This window comes from Sturnus vulgaris, unplaced genomic scaffold (assembly GCF_052056855.1).
Source record: "Sturnus vulgaris isolate bStuVul1 unplaced genomic scaffold, bStuVul1.hap1 Scaffold_84, whole genome shotgun sequence".
NCBI classification, from domain to species: domain Eukaryota; kingdom Metazoa; phylum Chordata; class Aves; order Passeriformes; family Sturnidae; genus Sturnus; species Sturnus vulgaris.
Genome location: NW_028276728.1, coordinates 1082825 through 1104385, shown reverse-complemented (window position 1 = coordinate 1104385; position 21561 = coordinate 1082825). Strand labels below are relative to the sequence as shown.

The 21561-nt window shown below is 49.4% G+C and overlaps 1 long non-coding RNA gene across 1 annotated transcript; it reads right to left on the bottom strand.

Moving 5' to 3' along the window:
* Nucleotides 1-9007: 9007 nt before the first annotated feature.
* Nucleotides 9008-19163, bottom strand: LOC148217431 (uncharacterized). The gene is made up of 5 exons (XR_015801061.1): nt 19020-19163; nt 13905-13963; nt 12932-12991; nt 11310-11477; nt 9008-10218 (listed from the first exon to the last, which is right to left on the bottom strand). It is a non-coding gene; the product is annotated as an uncharacterized LOC148217431 (long non-coding RNA).
* Between the last annotated feature and the right edge of the window lie 2398 nt (nt 19164-21561).

The following is a 21561-nucleotide window of genomic DNA, read 5'->3' as shown; positions in this document are numbered from 1 at the left end:
GTTCCAAGAGGCCCTGCTGTGTCACAATGGCCCCTTGCTTCCATGAGCCATGGCACAGTCCCATTTGTCCCTGGGTTCCATGAGGCTGTGCCGTGTTCACAACTGACATTTGCTTCCATGAGATTCCATGGAGTCACCATGGTCCCCATGTTTCCATGAGGCTGTGCTGTGTCACAATGGACACTGGATTCCACAAGAGCTGGCAGTGTCCCAGTGGCACCTGTGTCCCATGAGGCCTCACTTGGTCAAAGTAGAGCCTTGGATCCATGAGATTCCAGGTTGTTCCATGGTCTGCTGAGTTCCATGAGGCTGTGCTGTGTCACAATGGACACTGAGTTCCACGTGCCCTGGCAATATCCAAATGGCACCTGGCTTCCATGAGACCCCACTGTGTTTGCAGCTGACACTTGGTTTCCCCAGACTGCCACTGTGTCACAGTGCTCTCCTGGGTGCCATGAGGCCCTGCTGTGTCACAATGGACACTTGCTTCCATGAGATCCCATTGTGTCACAGTGGCCTCCCAGGTCCCATGAGGTTGTGCTGTGCAATAATGGAACCTTGTTTCTACTGGGCCTGGCAATGTCCCAGTGGCACCTGTGTGCCATGAGGCCCTACTTAGTCAAAGTAGAGCCTTGGGTTGATGTGTGTGAGGGTCCATAGTGGCACAGAGTCCCCAGGCAGGTGTAAAGGAGAGATGCTTTATTATAAAACCAGGCCTTTTTAAGCATTTAGCCCATTATCACTTACATAGTTTAAAGCATAAGAGACACAATTCCACCAACCACCACACACCATCATGGGAACACTCAATGGTTATGTAACATGTTTTTCTACTCCTAATTCAGCTGAGTCTCTTTCCCACAGTCCTCTTCTACTTAGCCAAAGTAACAGCCCTGAGCCATGATTTTACAAGGCCTTCCTTTTGTGAAGTTTTATTTATTGGTGATATTTCTCTTCTTTTTTTATGTGTTGCACAGCTAAAACTGTCTGCACCAGTGAAGCCATTATCTTATTAAGGTTACTATTGATCATTTGTTGCACACAAGATAAAATACATGGGATACCTATCACAATCATTAAGAACACCAAGGATAACTATAATGCTATACATTATTAAATGTTTAAGTCATGCCCTGAAGCAGGGATGTTTGAGCCATGAAGACATCCCCACCAATCACCCTCATCATGTTTCTGTAGCTGTTTAGTGAGCTGCTCAATATTACTAATTCTCTCGTGAATGGACTCTGAATGATCACTTAAGTTCATGCAGCACATCCATCAAAATCTTCACACCCATGGCCTTGAGCCAAGAGCAAGAAGTCAACGGCCTTCAACAGGCTGCTCTGTTTTGCAGTGTTGCATGTTGCACCAATTTAAGATCAATTAGCATTGCTGAACGAGTGGTGATAGTGGCATTAACTTCCTTTGCAAGCCAGCAGTCAAGCTTGTTTAAAGAACCCAAAGCACGAGCAGTACCAATTGCTAGGCACTGCTAGTAGGGAGATGGGGATTTGGGCACGAGCAGGGGACAGGGTTTGTTCAGGTGCCCAGGAGAGCACAGTAATAACAACTGTTCCCTTGTGCTCCCTGTAAATGAGCTGGGTAAGCCACAGCCGGGGGCCTAGTGTTACAGGACAGGTGAGGTATGTTTTGGCAAGCACTAACTATCTCCACTATATCACAAGTATGCCAAGTATGAATAGACAAGAGTGCCTTTTTACAGTCATTGTTTGCATTTTCATACGTCATAACAGATTTTTCGTGTGCCCTCATCATCAACCTGTGAGAGAGCACAGCCTGCAGCCTGTCCATAAATGTCGTGTGTGGTTCTGTGGGACCCTGTTGAATTCCAGTATAAGAAATGTTAGCATTCTTGTCTGCCACTGGGATCCATCACAACGCCGCAATAGAAAGGTGGGAAATGAGGCCATAAACATTGTGTGGATAGCCTGTCTGTGACCAGGTGTGTGCATACACACCCTCACCAGATAACTGAACAACAGACACAGGAGGATCCCTTCACTGCAGGTGTCCTGCCTGAGCCATACAGGACTCGGGGTAATCTGAGAAGCAAACTATATGTTGTGTCATAGTTAAGATCATTTCCATGATGTTTTTCCAATCAACAGGCCTAAGAACACAGGCAGCACTTATGGTGTCTAAGTAAGCAATACCATGTTCAGAAGGCACACCACTTGCCTGCTCCAGTCTCCACAGCTCTCTCACAATAGTGTAGTCTACATCGTTGTCAACTGCTGTATGACCTTGTTCATAAACAACCAGATATGCAGTAAGAAATGAGAGGCCTGGGCCCTGATCCCACATAGAGTATAATTTGAGCATTTATGGGTGCTCAGTCTGAAGGATAGGGTGATTCAGGATAGCTACCCCAAGTGACCACCTCCTCAGGGGGTGGGATGGTCACAGAGCCAGCCAGCAGCTCTTGGCTAGTGTTAGGTGGGGGGCTTGTATCACATAGGGGCCCGAGAGAGGACAGGGGAGCTGCAGGATTCCAGGGGCCCAGCAAGGGCAGGGGACTACAAAGAGCTGGAGGAGCAAGCATGCCCAAGGGCCAATAGTGGCTGAGGGGCCAACAATGGGCGGGGGTTTCGAAGAGCTGGGGGGGGCCAAGCATGCCCAGGGGCCAATACTGGCCAAGGGGGCTGCTGTAAGTGAAGCAGCCGTGGGGAAGGAGGAGGGGGGGGGTTTGTGCTGGGGGGCAGGTGGTGAAGGAGCTGCTGTGGTAGGCAGTGAAGAAGTGGCAGTGGTGGGGAGCACAGGCAGTGGAGGAACCACAGCACCCTGCAGGGCCTCTGATGTGGGGCAGGTGTTGTCTTTTACATGTGTGAAAATCCAATCCAACACAGCAAGTAATTGAGCATTGGGAATGTCTCTGTTCTGACGTTGTAAAAACCACTGTAAATTCTCTAGGGTCTGCCTTTGCTCAACTGACAGCTTTGCTCCCAGGATGTGACACATTGCTCACCTCAAACTGATGAATGTGTGTGCTGAGATGGAGTAAGGTGAGGGTGGGGGTCACTCGGGGTGTCTGGGTCTGCTGCCTGGGTCCACTGCTGGGATCCTCTGCCTAGGTCTGGTGTCTGGATCTGCTGCCAGGGGCTGCTCCTTGAGTCTGCAGAGCTTTGGTTTCTGTCGCAGGCCACTCTTCGCTGCAGGTTGATCTTCTACCTTCAGGTGCCAGCTGTGGGTGAGGGTCCATAGTGATGTAGAGTCCCCAGGCAGGTGAAAAGGAGAGATGTTTCATTGTAAAAACTGGCATTTTGAAGCAGTTAGCCCATTATCAGTTACATTGTTTTCAAGCATAACAAACACAATTCAAGCAACCAGCATACACCACCATATGAACACGCCATGGTTATGTAACATGTTTTTCTATTCCTAATTCAACTGAGTGTCTTTCCCACAGTCCTTTTCTACTTAGCTCAAGTATCAGACCTGAGCCATGCATTTAAAATGCCTTCCTTTTGTAAAGTTTTACTTATCGTTAATAGGCTGGCAATTGACCCTTGTTTCTTTGAGATTCCATTGTATCACAGTGGTGTCCTGGGTTCCATGAGGTCTCACCATGAAACAGTGGACCCTTGATTCCATGAGTTTCCATTCCATCACAATGGCCTCTTGGGTTCCATGAGGCCCTGCACTGTCACTAGGCAGCATTTGTTCCACATTTATCCATTGTGTCACAACTGTCTCCAGCACTCTATGAGGCTGCAACATGAAACAGTGGAAATTTGCTTCCATGTGATTCCACGGTGTTCAAATGTTCTCCTGGGTTCCATGAGGTCCCTCTTTGAAACAACTCAGAATTGGTTCCATGAGGTTCTGTACTCAACAATGGTCTCTGGAGTTCCAAAGTGTCACAGCAGACCCTTGGTTCCATGAGGTTCATTGGTGTCACCATGGTCTCCTTGGTTCCAGGAGCCACCACAATGTCACAACAGAGCCTTGGTTCCATGAGGTTCCTGCAGCAGGACTTCCCCTATGGCCCAGCAGAGCTCATCTGTTCTGTCCATCAGCTGGGCCATCACTCAGGGCATCTTCCCCCTCTCAGGAATTGCTGAGATAACCCAGGCCGGACCCTGAGTTCTCTCTGGTGCCAGGGAGGTGGAATTCCCAGCTGACCATGAACATCTTGCCTTGAGAGCAGACTGAAGGGAGATGAGCCTTGAATTTCTGAGTGACACACACTTCACTTTACAAACTAGAAAAGCTACACAAAACTTTCACCAAGCAGAAATCTCCTGCATAGTCCCTGGAAATGGGTAGTGTAGTAATTATGTCGAGATGGACACGACTGGCACCAACACCAGTCTATTAAAAACTTTTCATCCCTTCTCTCTGCAGACTTCCCTCAGGCAACTCTGACTCCTTTCCTCACAGACAGCTCCACACAGCATGAATCCTTCCCTCCTCTCTCTGAAAGTTTCCTTCTTCCTTCTACATGACCAGCTAACCCAAACCTGTCCCTTACCCAGCACCCCAAACCTATCTGTCCCTCACACAGCATCTTCTGACCTTATGTGTCCCTTGCACGACCACATGTCCCTTCTTCCTCACAGCAGACTCCATCCCAAACTGCAGCACGCTCTCAGTCTCAGCTCCAACTCCATCTCCAAATGTAACGTATGGCCAGCTAGCCCACACTTTTATAACACCCAACCTTATTGGGCTGGAACCACCTAAAAAGAGCTTCCTCGCTTGGTCGAGCCCTCCGTGCTCTCTCCCCAGCCTCTGCCACCTTTTTACCTTTTTAACTCCTTTAGTTTCCAAAAAAATATCACTACCCTGTTATTTACACTTATAGACACAAGAGGACAGAATTACCTCAGAAACAACAAAGCCTCAGGCCTCAAAAAATTTTAACCCATAGCAAATACAGTTAATAATACAAAACGGTAGTGTAATAGCAAAGATATTGCAAAAGTCCACAACAGAAAACATAGAAAACATTACCCAAAATCCGAAATTTCCACCACCAAAATTAGAGCACCACAAACACAAAACACCAATCACCATATAAAATACTTCCTTCTAACAACCTACCACAAGCAAAGAGCACAATTTACACAGAACATTTCAGTTAGGATTATAGCAGCGATTTATGCTATTTATAATTCTGATAATACCTTGGTTCCTGTTCCAGTTACCCCCAAACTTGCTAGAGGCCACCCTGTGTTGTCAACAGAAACCCCTTTGCCAGCTTCCAAATTCCTTCCCTGAACCTGTGAGCTCTGTGTGCCCGAGGTCTCTGACACGCTCTTAGCCATGCACAGGCATCCCTAGCATCTTACTGCCAGGCATCCTACTCACCTTACCTCGGGCCTCTCCAAAAATAATTTAATAAAACATACCTCTAGGCCGTACAGGAGGTTGTTGTTCATCCCTGCAGTGAGGGACTGGGGAGCCGAGGTCCCCTCTGGAAAAAGTCCAGGGCACGTTGGGATGTCCACGTCCCCTGCGCTCCAGCAGCCAGACAAAGACCTCCTGCCTGGCTCGCCAACTGACTGTGGGAAGAAGGACCTGGCACTGAAATTGTAGAGAGGGTGTTTTATTGCCAGCTGGGACACTTGGGGGGATATCTCCTCCAAACCACGCGTACCTGGTCCAGACAGGTTCCAGGTATAAATACACATTGATCCCACAAGCCCACACCTCCCTGCCCGCCCATCTCCACCTTCTCCTGCTTTGTGTTATAATTACCTGCCAGCCTCCTGGTGGTCGTGCTCGGTGGTCTTTGGGATGAAGGCCGTACGTCTTCCTCAGTAATCGCTGTTTGAGCTCTGCTTCTGGGCAGGCACAGTGGAGGTCTGGCTCTTCTTCAGATGAACCTGTCCCACTCAAAAACACTAATCTGTTCAGGGCTAGATTTTGGAGACACAGGTTTCTGCTTTGTCTGGCTTGTATGATACTTAGGTCTTGCTTTGCTGAATTTTGGCAATGCATCTTTATGTTTTTTTCGTGGCAACTAAGTTGCGATTTGATTTGTTACATACTGTTTCTGCTATGTGTTCTATTTTCCCTCCACTTGCTTAAGCATATTATAGGCTTCTATAATCCTGACTTTTCAAAACCATATGTGTTCTCCATCTCAACACAGCTTGATGACATTTGTCCTTGCTGCCCCTGCCATCCCAGTGCCCCAGGAACAGCCCCGAGCCACCCGTGAGGGACAGGCCCTGCTGGCCCAGGCCTGGGCTCAGGCCTTGGCCTTTCTGCTTCCTCCAGCCAGCCCAGGCCTTGCTCAGCATTGCAGTTCCCTGCTCACAGCCTCGGGCTCCTGCAATCCTGGCCTCAAGGATCTGCTCTCACCACTCCCTGGGGAGCCTTTGGCACTCCCTGCCCTCAGTGGGGCCACTGATGCTCCAATGGTGTGGTTACTGCACTGCAAAGAGAGAGAAAGGACAGCAACACACACGGACGTCTTTTAGGAAAAAAGGCCAACGTTATTGTACGGACGTCCCGTATTTAAAGTGTGTTACGTGCAGTTAGGACAGGACAGTAGTTCATTGGACAATTGGGAAAAATATCCCTGGGACAGCATGTCCGGATGTCCCATGGGAAAGACACCAGGTGTTAATCTTTATTATGAATTCCCTTCTGTTTTTCACCAAGTTATCACTCTGGGAGACTGCCTCCCTCAACTGAAGCTGTAGTCAGCTTGTCAGCCTGGGAATGGACCTGAGAGACAGGAGAAATCCAGGCCTGAGAGGAATTGCCAAACTGCAATTTCTGAGCTTTCTAAATGTGTGTGTCCACACAAGGGACTTGGAGTTTTGTTTCTGACTGCTTGAGCAGCTTCTTCAACCTTCTCTCAGTGCCTGGGGGTCCTGGACTCAGCCACAAATGTGCTGTGGGGATCATTAAAATACAGAAATCCCTCAGGAGCTCTTTGTCTTCCTTCCATTGTCTTCATGATTTCAGGGTTTGTGCAGCTCATTGGAGTCAGTTTGGAGTTCCCTTAAGGAGGAAGATTTCAATGTGCAGCTCATGACATTTTTCTTTCATCAAGTGAGTATTGTTTTACTTTTCATTTCAGAGAAGAAGGGATTGAAGCATTCCCCAAGTGGTATTAATGCCCAATGTCTCTTTAGGAGGTGTGGGCCCACAGAAGAATGAGCCCCTTGCAGGCTGACCCTGTTTGGACAAGCTGCTCCCCAAGCCCAGCCTCACCGTGTCTGACATGGCCCAGCTGGGACTGACATCCCTGGCCCTGCACCAGAAGCCCTTCCCCCTGAACTCTGCAGCTGGCTGTCCCTGCCCACTGCACCATGTCCCACCTGCTCTCCTCAGGGCTCTGCCTGCATCCAGGCCCAGGACAAGTATTCCTGTTTGTGAGGAAAGAAGGGAAAAGCCTGAGCAGGTTTCCTAAACGACAAATCCCCACTGTAGAAGCACATGCTGAGTACAGGCTGCCTGCAATGATGACACCTTTCTACTAGGGACAGTGGGACCAGAAATGATGTCTGGATGCAGAATTCTCAGAGTCTTCCAGCTGAATTCTCTGTCCTTGTCCTTTCCCTGCATCTCTGTTGCAGATGGAAGCTGCTGGTGCCTTTCTCAGCTGGGACCTCTCTTTTGAATGCAGACAGATGTTCCCAGGTGTGTTAAGCAGGTGCTGCTCAATGTTTATGCAAAGCTTTGGTGTGCTCATGGAACCAAGGGGACCCTTGTGACACAGCGGGGGCTGATGGAACCAAGGAGACAATTGTGACAGTTGAGAGCCTCACACAAACAAGGCTCCATTGTGACGCTGAAGGCAATTACGGAATCCACATCACTGTGACACAGCCGGGCCACATGGAACCAATGGTCCCTGATGACAATGCAGGTCCAAGGAGACCATGGTGACACTATGGGACCGCATGGATCCAAGGGGCCACTGTGACACTGAAGAACTTCATGGAAGCCAGGGTGCAGTGTGACACAGCGGTGCCTGATTGGAACAAAGGAACCACTGTTGACAGCCCAGAAACTCCTGGAACCAAGGGGCTGTGGTGACACAGCAGGGCCACATGGAACCAAGGAGACCTGTGACATTTAGGAACCTCATGGAACCAAGAGTCCACTATGACACTGCAGAAACAAGGAGACCATTGGGACGTTGTGGAAGCTCACAGAACCAAGCAGCCCTCGAGACACTCCAGGGCCTCGTTGAAGCAGGGAGACCACTGTGACAGTCCAGAACGTCATGGAACTAAGGCTCTCTTGTGACACAGCAGGCTCCCATGCAACCAATTGTCCATTGTGACAATGCAGATCCCAGGAGACCATGGTGACACTAGGGAAGCTCATGGAACCAAGGGTCCATTGTGACAAAGCAAGGCCTTGTGGAACCAAGGAGAGCATTGTGACGTAATGGAACCTCGTGGAACCAAGGGTCCGTTGTTAGAGTCCAGAACCAAGGACACCGTTGTGACAGCCCAGAACCTCATGGGACCAAGATTCCGTTGTTCTACAGTGGGGCTTCATGGAACCAAGGAGCCACTGTAGCACAGCAAAGCTGCATGAAACCTATGGTCCATAGTGATACTGCGGATCCAGGGAAACCATGGCGATACCACGGAACCTCATGGAACCAAGGGTCCAGTGTGACCCAGCAGAACCTCTTGGAATCAAGGCAACCATGTCACACTATGGAACCTCATGGAGCCAAGTGTCCAGTTTGCCATTGCGGGGCCTCACTGGAGCAAAGGACATGGTTGATGGGACAGAAGCTCATGGAAACGATGGGATATTGGGACATTGCAGAGCCTCATGGAACCAAGGAGACCACTGTGACACTGAGGAACCTTATGGAAGCAAGCAGCCACTGTAGAAGCAAGGAGAGCACTGTTGACAGTACAAAACCTCCTGGAACTGAGAGGCCATTGTTCTACAGCGAGGCCTCATGGAACCAAGGGGCCCTTCTGAAACTGTGCAAGGGGCATAACGGAGTCAAGGACATCATTGATACTGAAATCCACTAGATAGAAACTTCTGAACACAGTTTTGAGTATTTGGAAGCAGATATTCTTTATTACAGCATGCTAGTCACTCTGGTAATCCTTCCTCCATTTGTATACCCTGACCATCAGGTGAACAGAGTTTTTATCATGCACACTGATTATGTATTCATGAGCTATTCCCACTTCCGTTGAATTTATTTGATACAGTTGCATCCCTTACCACAATTCCTTGGGGGTTCTTTGGGGTCTGTCTTCAACATCCAGTGTACTTTTTAGGTGGCTGTTCATTGACCCCCACTTTTGATTATGAGCAATAGTATTGTTTGCATGATTTCTGCTTATCAGCCTTGCAGAGCTAAGCTGGCATCCTGCTTGCATTTTGCTGTTTGCCTCAGCTACATCCTTTCTCCCTTTCTCCAAGGTTGTGCTATTCTGTTCTCTGCCCTTGGTAAGTGTAAATGTTCTTCTGTTCTCCTGTCCTTGTCACAATGCTCCCCCCACGAGGCATGTCTGCAAGCCCCTCCAACCCATGGGCTTGGGGTGGGCAAGTGTTCCTGAGGGAACAGGGATGGGACAGCTGGGCTGGACTGGCCCAAGGGATGTTCCATTCCATGTCACACCATGATCAGAAATAAACTGAGAGAAGTGGGGAGTAGGAGTGGATAGGAGATTAATTTCTTTTTAAAGGTATTTTCCTTTCAGAACAGCACCTATGATGCTTTAAGTTTTAGCTTTCATATTTTTTAGATTCTGTACTGCCTTAGTGTGTGACTCTGTACTTCATGTAAACTCTTAGTAAGGTCTCTTCAGTTAGACAAAACAATCTTTTTCCAGCCTGAGAACCAAGGACAGCCATTAAAGCCTCAGGCCCAAAAAGCATAAACAACGGTGAATTAAAGAAAGCAAACTGAGAGGATAGGACTTTATAAACTGAAGACATAATTGGAAAATTAACCAATATATGTAAAAAGACCAACATTTATAAAAGTGTGATGACTCCTGACCAGTCATCCATCTTCCATCCATCTTGGGTGGAACCACAGCTGGGCTCTCATACTGCACAAGGTGTATCCTTTAAAGGTCTTCCAATAAATACCTACTTCATTCCTTTAAATCTGTGAAGCCTCTGTTCCAGATCAGCCTCTCTAGGCATCACTCCATGTCCTGTAACTCCTGTACCATGTAAAAAGCTGCTGGACTACTGTCTCCATGCTGCATTTCAGGACCCATGCACTTTACTCCTCCTTCTTTCCTGTGAAGAAAGAGCAATGTCACTGGGCCACTGATGTTTCCTCCTTGAGCAGAAGATCAGCAATCTGACACAAGCATGTCCAAAGGCTCTGATTTAACCTCCCTGACACAGGGGCTCTCCTCAGGGCTCTCCTGTGGGTGGTTTTCTCCTTCACCCTTAAAAACCCTTACCTCACAGGAATTCCATTTGGCCATTAAGGCACAATCTGGAAATGGTCTTCCCTTTACCCTCAGACTTTTAGCAGAACGGGACAAGAAAAACAGAACAAATTTTCATCTCTTTTCAAACTTTCATTTGTGCTTTCTTGTAGCCCAGTACAGAGCTCCAGCTTGGAAAAGTGGGCCACAGGCTGAATTCTCAGCCCACAATGGCTGGAGCCAGCATGAATTCCAGGGCTTTCCCTGCCCTGCTCTGGGCTGCTCCTTGCCATGGCTTTGCTGGCTGCAGCTGCAGCAAGAACAGGCCCCAGGGCAGGGAAAGCTGAGGAAGGATCGGCTGATCCCAACACAGTTTGTGTCCAGGCTGAGCCAGGCCCAGGGCCACAGGCTGGGGCCAGCCAGGCCACATTGGAGTCTGTGCCCAGCTGAGTCCTTGCCCTGCCCAGCACCAGCTCCTGCAGGCAGAGCTGCTCTCCGCAGGCCCTGCGCTCACAGACACGGCCAGGCTCTGCTCAGGGAAGCTCCTCTCCCTGCTGAGCAGCAATGGGGAAACAAGGCTGAGCTCACACGTGCCCCTGCATGGGACCAGCAGTGGGGGAGCACGAGAAGGGCAGTGGGGAGAGGGAGAGAGATGGGAAATGGACTTCAAGGGGGAACCCTTAGCAAGCATCAGGCAATGAGAGAACTCCCAGCACACACCCTCTGCAACGATGAGTGATACAAGAGGGACTTTGAGCACCTGCACCTGCAGAGAACACTTCAGCATGGAGGAGTTTCAGTGCCATGGATCACAGAAGCTGTTCCCCATGCAAGGACTGTCCCTCCCCATGCCCTCTGAGGAGCTGAGCAGGCTGAGCTCACAGGGTGCTTGGCCTGTAGAGCAGCTTCTGCCTTCAGATGGATGAAACTCTGCTTGGCAATGGCCCTACTCACCTTGGTTCTTCTCCAGATCTGCTCTGAGGAGCTGAAACTCATATTTTATGAACTTCTCCAATTTTTTGAAATCTTCATGCAGAACTTCCATTTTATTTTTCAGTTCCTGGAAGGCCTTGTCTATCTTGGATATTTGGTCCTTTTTGATATTCTCCCTCTCTCTCCTTCCTGTAGAAAAAGATTGGTGTCACAGGGAAACCGACGTTTCTCCCTTGAGCAGGATACCACCCATTCTCTCTGAGGATGGTCATATCCGCTTTTTACAAGTCTCTTGTTGAGAGTCTCTTCTTAGATCTTGCTGCTAGTTGGTTTTTTCTTCTCTCTGGAAAAGTAATCACTTCAAAGGAATTGAAGACTGCATTCAAGGTGCAAACCGGAAATGGACTATTTTTTGCTTTATTTCTTTATTCAGAGGGGAAAAATAAAGCTCAGACTTAGTTCCCTCATGTCCTGCCTGTTTACCAATTCATTTGCTCCAGACCTCTTTTTCTTTAGATCATCCTTTCTAATTCATCAGTCTTTGAAAAGAATTCACTCATCCCTTAAAAACAGAGATGCAGAATTCACAGGCTGATGCATGTATGGGTACCACTTACCACTACCCTGCCTTTCAAATCCTATTCCAACAGGAGTTTGCTCTGGGAAAGAGCTTTGGCCTCCCTAGTGTACCCCCAGTTTTCTTCCTGACATGGGGACTTTTTCTCTAACAGATTTTGCCTGTTGTAAGGAGGTTTTTGGCACTACTGAGCCCTTCTAAACATGGGCTTGGAGCTCCTGTGCTGCTGGTGAAGAACACTGGGAGGAACTCCATTGGCTCCTCACGGCCCAAAGGCCTGGACACGGTGGAGAGCCCAGGTCACACTAAATTCCAAGTGTTCCTTGAGGGAATGACATTCCCCTGCCAGCATCCCAGCTGGAAAGAGCAGGGGCAGGTGAACAGCTGGCCTTAGAATCCAGGGGGTGGGATCCAGCAGAGGCCAGGCTGTCCTGGTCTGTGCTGGGAAAATCCCACTGCTGGAATATCTCTGCACCCTGGGATCCTGGGGTCCTGCATGTGGACTGGATGGGGAAGGGCATGGGGAAGGGCACTATAACAAAGGACTGGCTGGAGGCCTTTGGAAATGGGAATTTATGGACAGTGGGATTGTTTGATCTGACTGCACCAGGCCATCATGCACAACAGACCTCTGGATCTCCTTCTTGCTTGGCAGGGTTTAGTTTCCAGGTAGTTTGGGCAAGGACTGGCACTGACATGCACAGAAAGGCTTCTGCCTTTTGTCCCTGCAGCTAAGCCCAGGATGTGATTCCTCCTTTAATGCTCAAAGAAAGGAAAGGAAATCCCAGAAGGGATGTGCTATGCCTTTGAAATCGTTACCAATTAGAAGGAACACCCTCTGCTAGGACAGGACCTGACTCAGGTCAAAGAAGGTCAGCCCTCTGACCAAACTGATCCCACCCCAAAGCCAGGCCTTCCACTGTGCTCTTGGGGGAGAGACTTCCACTGGCCTTTCTTCTCTCAGGGATAACACATCCCATCCCATCCCATCCCATTCCATCCCATCCCATCCCAAGGGTTCCCAATGATGGCCACAGACAAGAGCAATGGGATCCAGCACACTTACTGAATTCCTCGAATACTATTTCCAAGACTTTCTTAGCCAGCCAGCCAGCACCCATTATTACTGGACATCAGGTACATATGAAAACAAAAACAAAAAGAAAATCAGGACATTTAACAAGGGCTTTCCCCAAGGAACTCCAGGACTGCACTGAGCAGGTTCTGGGGCAGAACACATCCCGCAGTTGGCCCACGAGCCATGAGGTCCTGTGGACCAGGAGCCCCACAGCAGTGCTGGAGGTTCCTGACCCTCACTGAGGGCCACTGAGGCTTTCCTGGGCCAGGAAGCTGCCTCAGCTGCCACAGCACTCAGGCACCACACAGGTGCCTCAGTCCCAGCAGAGCACAGCCACCCTCGAGAGGGTGAGACTCTTCTGCCTCACACTCCGGGAGTGGAGAGGAACCTCCCAGGTCCCTTCACTGTCCCTTGGCACATTCATTTCAGTCTGACCCTCAAAGCCTTGCTCAGCAACACCCCCTGGTAGAGTAGGACATGTCTCTGGCCAAAGAAGGTCAACCCTCTGACCAAACTGATCCCACCACAAAGGCCAGGCCTTCTGCTGTGCCCTGGGAGGGCTTCTGCAGGCAACGTGCTTGGGGGAGAGACCTCCACTGGCCTCACTTCTCTCAGGGATAACACATTCCATCCCAAGGGTTCCCAAGGATGGCCACAGACAAGAGCAATGGGATACATGAGTCCACACTTACTTATGGCCTCATATTGGCCTCACTGGAGGCCAATGCTGCCATGAACTCCTTTTTTTTGTGACCATTAGGTCCACATGAGAAGAAAAAGAAAAATGAAGAAGAGGAAGCTTCACTACAATATTTCCCTAAGGATTTTAAAAATGCATTGAAGAACTTATTTGGGACACATATATCCCCTATACTACTCAAACCTCTGATCTACTCAGGGTTTTAAAATTTACTTACTTTCCCTTCCATCACTGTCTAAATAGAACTCATACAGCTCTTACCAATAAATTCAACCACGACCATGTTTCTTGTCTCCTGTGTCCTTTTCTCGAGGTTCAATCTGCAATGCAAGGGAAAAGAGGGGGAAAAATCTCTGTGGTGGGCACAGGACTAGAGAAGATAACACAGTTGATAAGATATTCTGCTGTACTCCCAGCTGGTCCCTAACTCATCTTGTGACACACACATCATCTCCCTTGGTCAAAATTAAGACCTTCTGCTTTTGCAGAGTGCAGAACCTCGTGTTCAACCCCAGTCAAAATTTTCCACAGAGGTACGAGACCATTTTCCATTCCTTCAGACTCATATCCTAGAGGTTTTCCTGACCAGCTATGAAGAAATCTATGGAGAAAGGACAAGTGACCTTGGCTGGCTGCCAGGTGCCCACCAAACTTCTCTCAATCCCCCCCTCAACTGGACTGGACATAAAAATATGACGGAAGAGCTCACATAAAGCCTGGGACATCCCTCACCTGGTGCCATCCTGGGCAATCCAGACTCGACTTGGGGATGATTGCTTTGCTTTCTCAGCAATTCCCAAGAGAGCAGCAAGCCGAGTAACAAAGACAAAACTGAAACCACCTCACTCCCACCCTCCCCTCCTCCTGGTTATGAACACACCTGGTGCAGGTGGCTGGGGGCAGCTGCAGTGCCAGGTGCAAGTTGAGCTCCAGGTGGGAGCCCGAGACAAGAGCCCGTGTGCCAACAAAGCACAACAAAGGGCAGCAAGGGTGGTGGCACAGCTGGGGAAGGGACACCGAGAGACCCAGCAGGAGCTGAGGGCTCGGGAGGAAGAGCCAGACTTGAGCCTTGGGCTGCAGACTGTGAGGGGATAAAACTGAGGGGCTCTTTTGTTGGAGGAACAGCTCAGGCCATTCCTGTGTTACTGCACTGGGAGTAAATGGCTTTATGGAATCAGACATCTGAGACTCTGCTGTGGGAAACCTGGGCTGGAACCAGGGAGGACACAGGGGCTGGGTGTGGGACTGGGGGGTTGTGGGGAGTCCAGCAGGGCCCATTGGGGCACTGGAGCCACTGCTGTGGAGGGCTCTGGTCCCAGCACTGAACACCTCTGGTGGCCGGAGTGTGATGGCCAGAGAGCCTCGGGAATGCTCCGACTGGGAAGTTTCCTTAACACCCTCTTCTGCAGAGCTGGCTGCAGAAAGCAGGGCCTCGCTGACCCTTCCAGCAAAGCCGCCTGTCCCTTCTGACCACATCCATCAGAGCAGCAGTGACGGGGTGAAGGCAGAAGCAGGGACTGCTCAGGAGTGAGGAAAGGTCTGCTCAGGGCACAGCTCGCTGCCGTGCTCTGCTCTCCCTCTCTTTCTTGCACTCCATTTCCCTGAGCTGTCTGCTCCTCGTGAATTTTTGTCTTCTTTGCCCAGGGCCACGTTCCAGAGAAGGAGGAGGATCTGGGCTGAATTAAGGGACTGCCAAAAGCTGCTGCATGTCAAGAAAGCTTTCCTGGTGTTCAAGGGGAGTATAGACCCGGCTGAGGAAAAGAGCTCCACTGAGGACTGTAAATAGAGAAATTCCAGCAGGGACCCAAGAGAAGTCACAGGCCCAGGCCCATGGCTGTCCCATGGGTTCACCCCAGGATTGAACTCAGCTCTATTTCCTCCCACTACCTTTTCCAATTTGGCTCTGGTCTGAAAGAAAGGAAAGAATATAAATGGCATGAAACGTTCAATATTTGAGGAGTTTTGTCCTGAAAGCAGAGCAATAGAGTGATGGCTTCTTAAACAGAAACAATGAATAGATGATGTGCCCATGGAGTTGACCTGAATGTGCCTCTGCTATTATGAACACAGACATTTACCTCAGATCACCACTCATGGAAAGATGGTTGTGCCTCCAGGAATGGTTCACCTCACTTCTCACAGTCAGAGACAAATTGTTCTCTCTGTCTCTCTCTGTCCCTCTCTCATATTTTGAAGGAGCCCGGATAACAGGTTTAGACAGGAATATTAATTTATGCAGGGTCAGATCTGTAATCCTGAGCCAAAGCTGAAGCTTTGAGGAGAAAAGATAAAAGGAAGGTGTAAAGAGAGGAGAGAGGAGGAGAAGAAAAAAGAAAATTAAGGGGGCGGGGGGGAAGAGAGAAGAAAGAAAAAGTATGGGTTGAAAAAAAAAAAAGAAAAAAAGAAGTAACTCTCTCTTCTGCATTGTCAGTGATGTCTCTGCTGGCCAGAGACCAACAGAGACTGGTCTGCCAACAAAGGCCCATTAACTTAGATATTCTGAATTATGTGTTTAGTCTAGTACAATTTTAATACCAGTATTGGAACTAAATCTAGGAGGACTGTATGAGTGGTGGTGAAATCTCATTATACTTTACCTGGAGTGCTAATGTGAGCTACTGTTTCTATTTTATATTTTATATTTTATATTTTATATTTTATATTTTATATTTTATATTTTATATTTTATATTTTATATTTTTAAGTTATACTTACTCTATGAAATAATTATTCATTAAATATTCAGACTAAACATTTATCTAATCAGCCAAGATAAAAAAACCAAACCATTGGCCATAATGCAATTATGGCCGGAATCCAGGCTGTGCCTAATCAATATACTACTTACTTTTTACTTTTCTCCCAGTTAATGAGTAGCAACAATTCTTGCTATCCAATTTTAAAAAAATATATATATAAATAAGGCCTCAATTGAGAATTTTTTCTCATTGTAGGAATGAATTAGGAACTGGATTATATCTATAGACTGTAGGTGGGAAGGGACAATGGACTTTGAATGGGAATTCTGTGAACTTTATGGACTGGCCCCCACCCTCTGCAGCACAGCTGGGCCTTGATGAGGCAAAGACACTGAAAGCCCTGGGGGCTCTGGAGGGCAGCAGGGCTCCTTCAAGCCTCAGCAAAGCCCAGCGAGGGCCCCAGGAAGGTCCAGGGAGCAGCGTCCTTTTCCCATTCCATGGTCTCTGGCAGAACTGCTCACAGCACTGGAGGGGTCTCAGCAGAGCCCAGCCCAGGGAGAGTTGACTGCTGTGAAATCTTGTGAGCAGGGGCTGTCACTGCTGTGAATTGCCAACAGTGATTCCACTGGCCTTGCCCAGAGGGGCGACTGCAGGTGCAGATTGCTCTGCTGCAGATATTTCTGTTTGGGCACAGTCACGCTTTTGTTGCTGGTTTTGTGGTTGCAGACACTGATATTTTTAGGGAAATCCCACCAGCACTTGAAGGACAGCTGGGGGATTCCCACCCCAGCGCCCACCAGTGCAGCGGTTCCTGCCTGGCACAGCCCCCCTGTCGCTGGGCAGGTGTGGTGTAAATGTGCTGGGCACAGGAGTCAAACCCTTCCCCTGGCCGTGCTCCTGCCCACACAGCCCAGGGTGCTGTTGGCTTGCTTTGCTGCTGCCTCATGTGCTCACCTCCCATGTGCTGCCTTTTCACCCTGGAGCTCGGTCAGCTCAGCCAAGAGCCTCATGAGATGGGTGCTTTACTCGTGGCTTCTTGGAAACACCATTCCTGCCCTTGGAAGAGGCTGCCCTGCAGGGCCTATCAGATTTCCTGGGCTCCTTCACCCTTCAGAGCTGCTGCCCCTGCTGCCACCTGGTTCAGCACCCCGAGCTCATCAAAGTCTTCTCCTCTGGAGCCCCAGCTCTGTGCTTTGCTGCTGGCCTCAGTCCCTGCCCCTCGGTGCCTGGACCCCACAATTTCCTGGCTGTGGCAGCCCAGGCTGGCACTGATGAGCACATTCCTGACCAGCTCTTCCTTGCGGGCCAGGCCCAGATCCCCGTGAGCATCCCCCTATTCCCCTACCAGGCAGCTCTGCTGAGCCATCATTCCAAGATCCCCACGCTGTTGGACCCCTTTGCTTTGCCTGGCCATGAATGCCAGGGCAGTTGCCATTCCCCATGGGAACCTGCTCACTGGCCTGGACACCCCTCCAGGTTGCCCCCAGAGCTCTTCTGCCAACTCCCCCTGATGATCAAGGAGTTTCTAAACTGCCAAGACAGTGTCCTCGCTTTCTGACCCCTCCACTGCTCACTCACACAAGTCAACCTTTGCCCATCTTGTTGAGGATCTCCAAATATCCCAGGTGCTCTTCACACCTCCCATCCTCATCCTCCATGGCATTCCCCCTGGCAGAGCTTCTCCCCTCCCACTGCATTCCACCAGCACTCAGGCACAGCCTTCCAAATAATTTAGGGATGTTTCTGGCTCAGAAAAAAAATGATGTAGGCATTTTCTGATCTCAAAACAAGCAATTTTGAGTTGTTAGGGGCTCAGAAGCTCCTATTCAGGAGCATTTGGGCTAAGAAACTGCAAGTTTGGGAGCTTTGGGACTCAGAAACAGTGATTTAGGGAAAACACTGATTTAGAGATATTTGGGGGCTCTGAACAAGCCCAAACTTTAGGCAGCACTGGGGGTGAAAAACTCTAATCTAGAGAGCATTTGGCTCAAAACCACTAATTTGGGGAACTTTTGGCCTCAGAAAGTCCCATCTCGGCAGCTTTTCAGCTCAAAATTCCAATTTAGGGAGCTCTTGGCCCCAGAAACACATGTTTAAGGAACTGCAGCACTCGAAAAGGGATGTCAGGAAGCTTTGGGGGTCAGGAAAAGCAACTTGGGCAGCTTCAGGGCTCAGAAACACCAATTTAATGAGCTTTGGGGCTCAGGAAAACCAATGTCCAGGGACTCTGGGCTCAAAAGCAGCAATTTAGGATACTTGGGGGCTCAGCAATACCACTTCAAAGTGCTTTTAGCCTCAAAAACACCATTTGGGGAACTTCACAGCTGAGAATGCAGAAGTTTCAGGAGCACTGGGGCTCTTAAACACCGATTTAGGGACACACAAGCCTAAGAAACCCTGATTTGGGGAGATCAAGCCTGAGAAAAAATCATGTCAGGAACTTTGACAATCAGGGAGTGATTAGGGGATATTTTCAGATCAGAAAGAGCGATTTAGAGATATTTCGGGCTCCAAAAAAAAACCAATTTAAGCAGATTTCGGGCTCTGTAGTCCCCATTTAGAGAGCTTTGGAGCTCCAAGCCAGCGATTCAGGGAGATTTGGGGTTCAGAAAGGTCAGTTTCTGGAGCAGAAGGAGCCACCCGTGGGGAAACACAGGAGCCAGGGGCTGGAGCTTACCTGGACAAGGCTGGGAAGAAGCAGCTCCGCGCTGGGCTGTGAGCACCGGGGGGGCTCGTCCCGGTTATATCTCACCTGCCTGTTCCCATTCCCACCCCCACGGGCTCCTCCCGCCTCCCCCCAGCACCTCCTTTCTTGGTTTTACACTGATTTCCCGTAAATGCCTGTGAAATTGAAAGTGAAAATGCTCTGACCAGGGAGCAGCTCCTCGGGCTGGGTGGGGAATGGGCACAGCCAGCGGCCACTCCCTGCTCCTGGAGACATCCCAGGGGCACCGGGAATGCCCTGGGAGGGACTGGGAGCACTGGGAGCGAATTCCACGCTCTGATGGCAAACCTGGCACATGGCTTGAGTTAGGGGCATCAGTGCTCTGAAACACTGATTTCAAGAACTTCATGGCTTAGAAGCCCCAATTTCAGCCACTTTGGGGCCATAACGTTGATTTCAGGAGCTTTGGAACCAAGAAAGAGCAATGTTATGGGCTTTGGGGTTCCAGAGTGCTGATTTTGGGAGGTTTTTGGCTCAGAGGAAAGAAAGAAAGAAAGAGAGAAAGAGAGAAAGAAAGAAAGAAAGAAAGAAAGAAAGAAAGAAAGAAAGAAAGAAAGAAAGAAAGAGAGAGAAAGAGAGCTCAGAGTCTCAAAGAAAGCAATTTAGACATATTTTGAACTCAGAAACACCAATTTGTAGAGATTTCTTCTTCAGAATCACCCATTTTAGGATATTTTGATTTCTGAAACACCAATTTAGGGAGCTGAGAAACTCTCATATAGGGAGGATAAGGCATCCTTGAGCACCTGGTTCCTTGAGCTGTAAATGAGAGGGTTGAGGACTGGAGGCACCACTGAGTACAGAACTGACACCACCAGATCCTCAGCACAGCCGTGAAGATCTGCACATAGGAAAAAACAATGAACACAAAACAACTGAAATGTAAAAGAGCACTTATCACAATGAGCCCAAGTTCCCTGAGGTAGGATTTGGAGCAGGAGAGCTTGAGGATGTGTGGGATTTCACAGAAGAACTGGCCCAGGGCATTGCCATGGCACAGGGGCAGGGAAAATGTATTGGCCGTGTGCAGCAGAGCAGTGAGAAAGCCACTGGCCCAGGCAGCTGCTGCCATGTGGGCACAAGCTCTGCTGCCCAGGAGGGTCCCGTAGTGCAGGGGTTTGCAGATGGACACGTAGCGGTCGTAGCTCATGATGGTCAGGAGGAAATACTCTGCTCCAAAAAAGAAGAAAAACAGAAACACCTGAGCAGCACATCCTGCAAAGGTGATGATTCTGGTGTCCCAGAGGGAATTGTGCATGGCTTTGGGGACAGTGGTGCAGATGGAGCCCAGGTCAGTGAGGGCCAGGTTGAGCAGGAAGAAGAACATGGGGGTGTGCAGGTGGTGGCCGCAGGCTACGGCGCTGATGATGAGGCCGTTGGCCAGGAGGGCAGCCAGGGAGATGGCCAGGAAGAGGCAGAAGTGCAGGAGCTGCAGCTGCCGCGTGTCTGCCAATGGCAGCAGGAGGAAGTGGCTGATGGAGCTGCTGTTGGACATTTGCTGTGTCTTGGTATTGGATTTCATCGTGGAGAAGGAGACAGTGAAGTGTTAGAGGAGATACCTGCAACCAAAATCAAAGGCATTTCCCATACATCCTCCCCTGTAACACACACACACTCACACACACAGAGCCTTTTGTGATTCAGAATTCTGTGCTTTTCTGTTTAAGTTCCCCCCCATATGTCTCATGGTAGTTTTGGATATCAGAAACCTTCAGCATTTCTGCTACCCCTAAGGCCAAGGGAGCCAGTCCTGTGAGACAAAGTGTTGAGTGGAGAGGAAAGGAAGATGGTCTGTCAATCTGACCTGTTCAGAGTTTCTCTGGGCTTTAAGTTTTCTCAGGTAAGGGATGATCACCCTCCCACCTTTCCCTTAAAAAACACCAGGTAGTGCTGAGAGCAGATGGACCCACCACAGTCCACCACCACAACACAGAACTCATGTGGCTCATTTCACCACCCCAACAGAATTTTCACTGTCAGAACACCTCTTCATTTCCTCGTGGGTCTTTTAGATCACACAAAGACGTTCTTGAACAGGTTGACATCCTGGATAAGAGCTCCCAGCTTGGGAGGAAATCTCAGGGAGACTTCCAAGTGTCCCAGTGATGGCATTGGAGTAAGGCAGATCCAGCTCCTTCCCTGGCTGCACTGACAGCACTGCCCACAGCCGGGCACTGGGGACAGCGTCACCCTGAGCCAACTGTGCCCCCTCCCACTGCTGGGTAGCTGCTCCCAGCTCTGTGCTCTGAAAAGGGAACTGGGGCGTCAGAGCTTGCCTTGGGCCCTCCAGAACTGCTCCTGCTCCAGGCCCAGGGCCAATCCCAAAGATGGGGCAGCCAAAAAGCTGTGCCCATTTCTGTTCATTGCTGCTCTGATGAGGATGGATCTTCAGCCACTTGAAGGTTAGTGATGAGTTTTACTACTCCAGAGTCTTCAATTTTTCTATGGCTAATTAGACAGATATCAGAAGTGCATGCAAAGTGAATATACTATA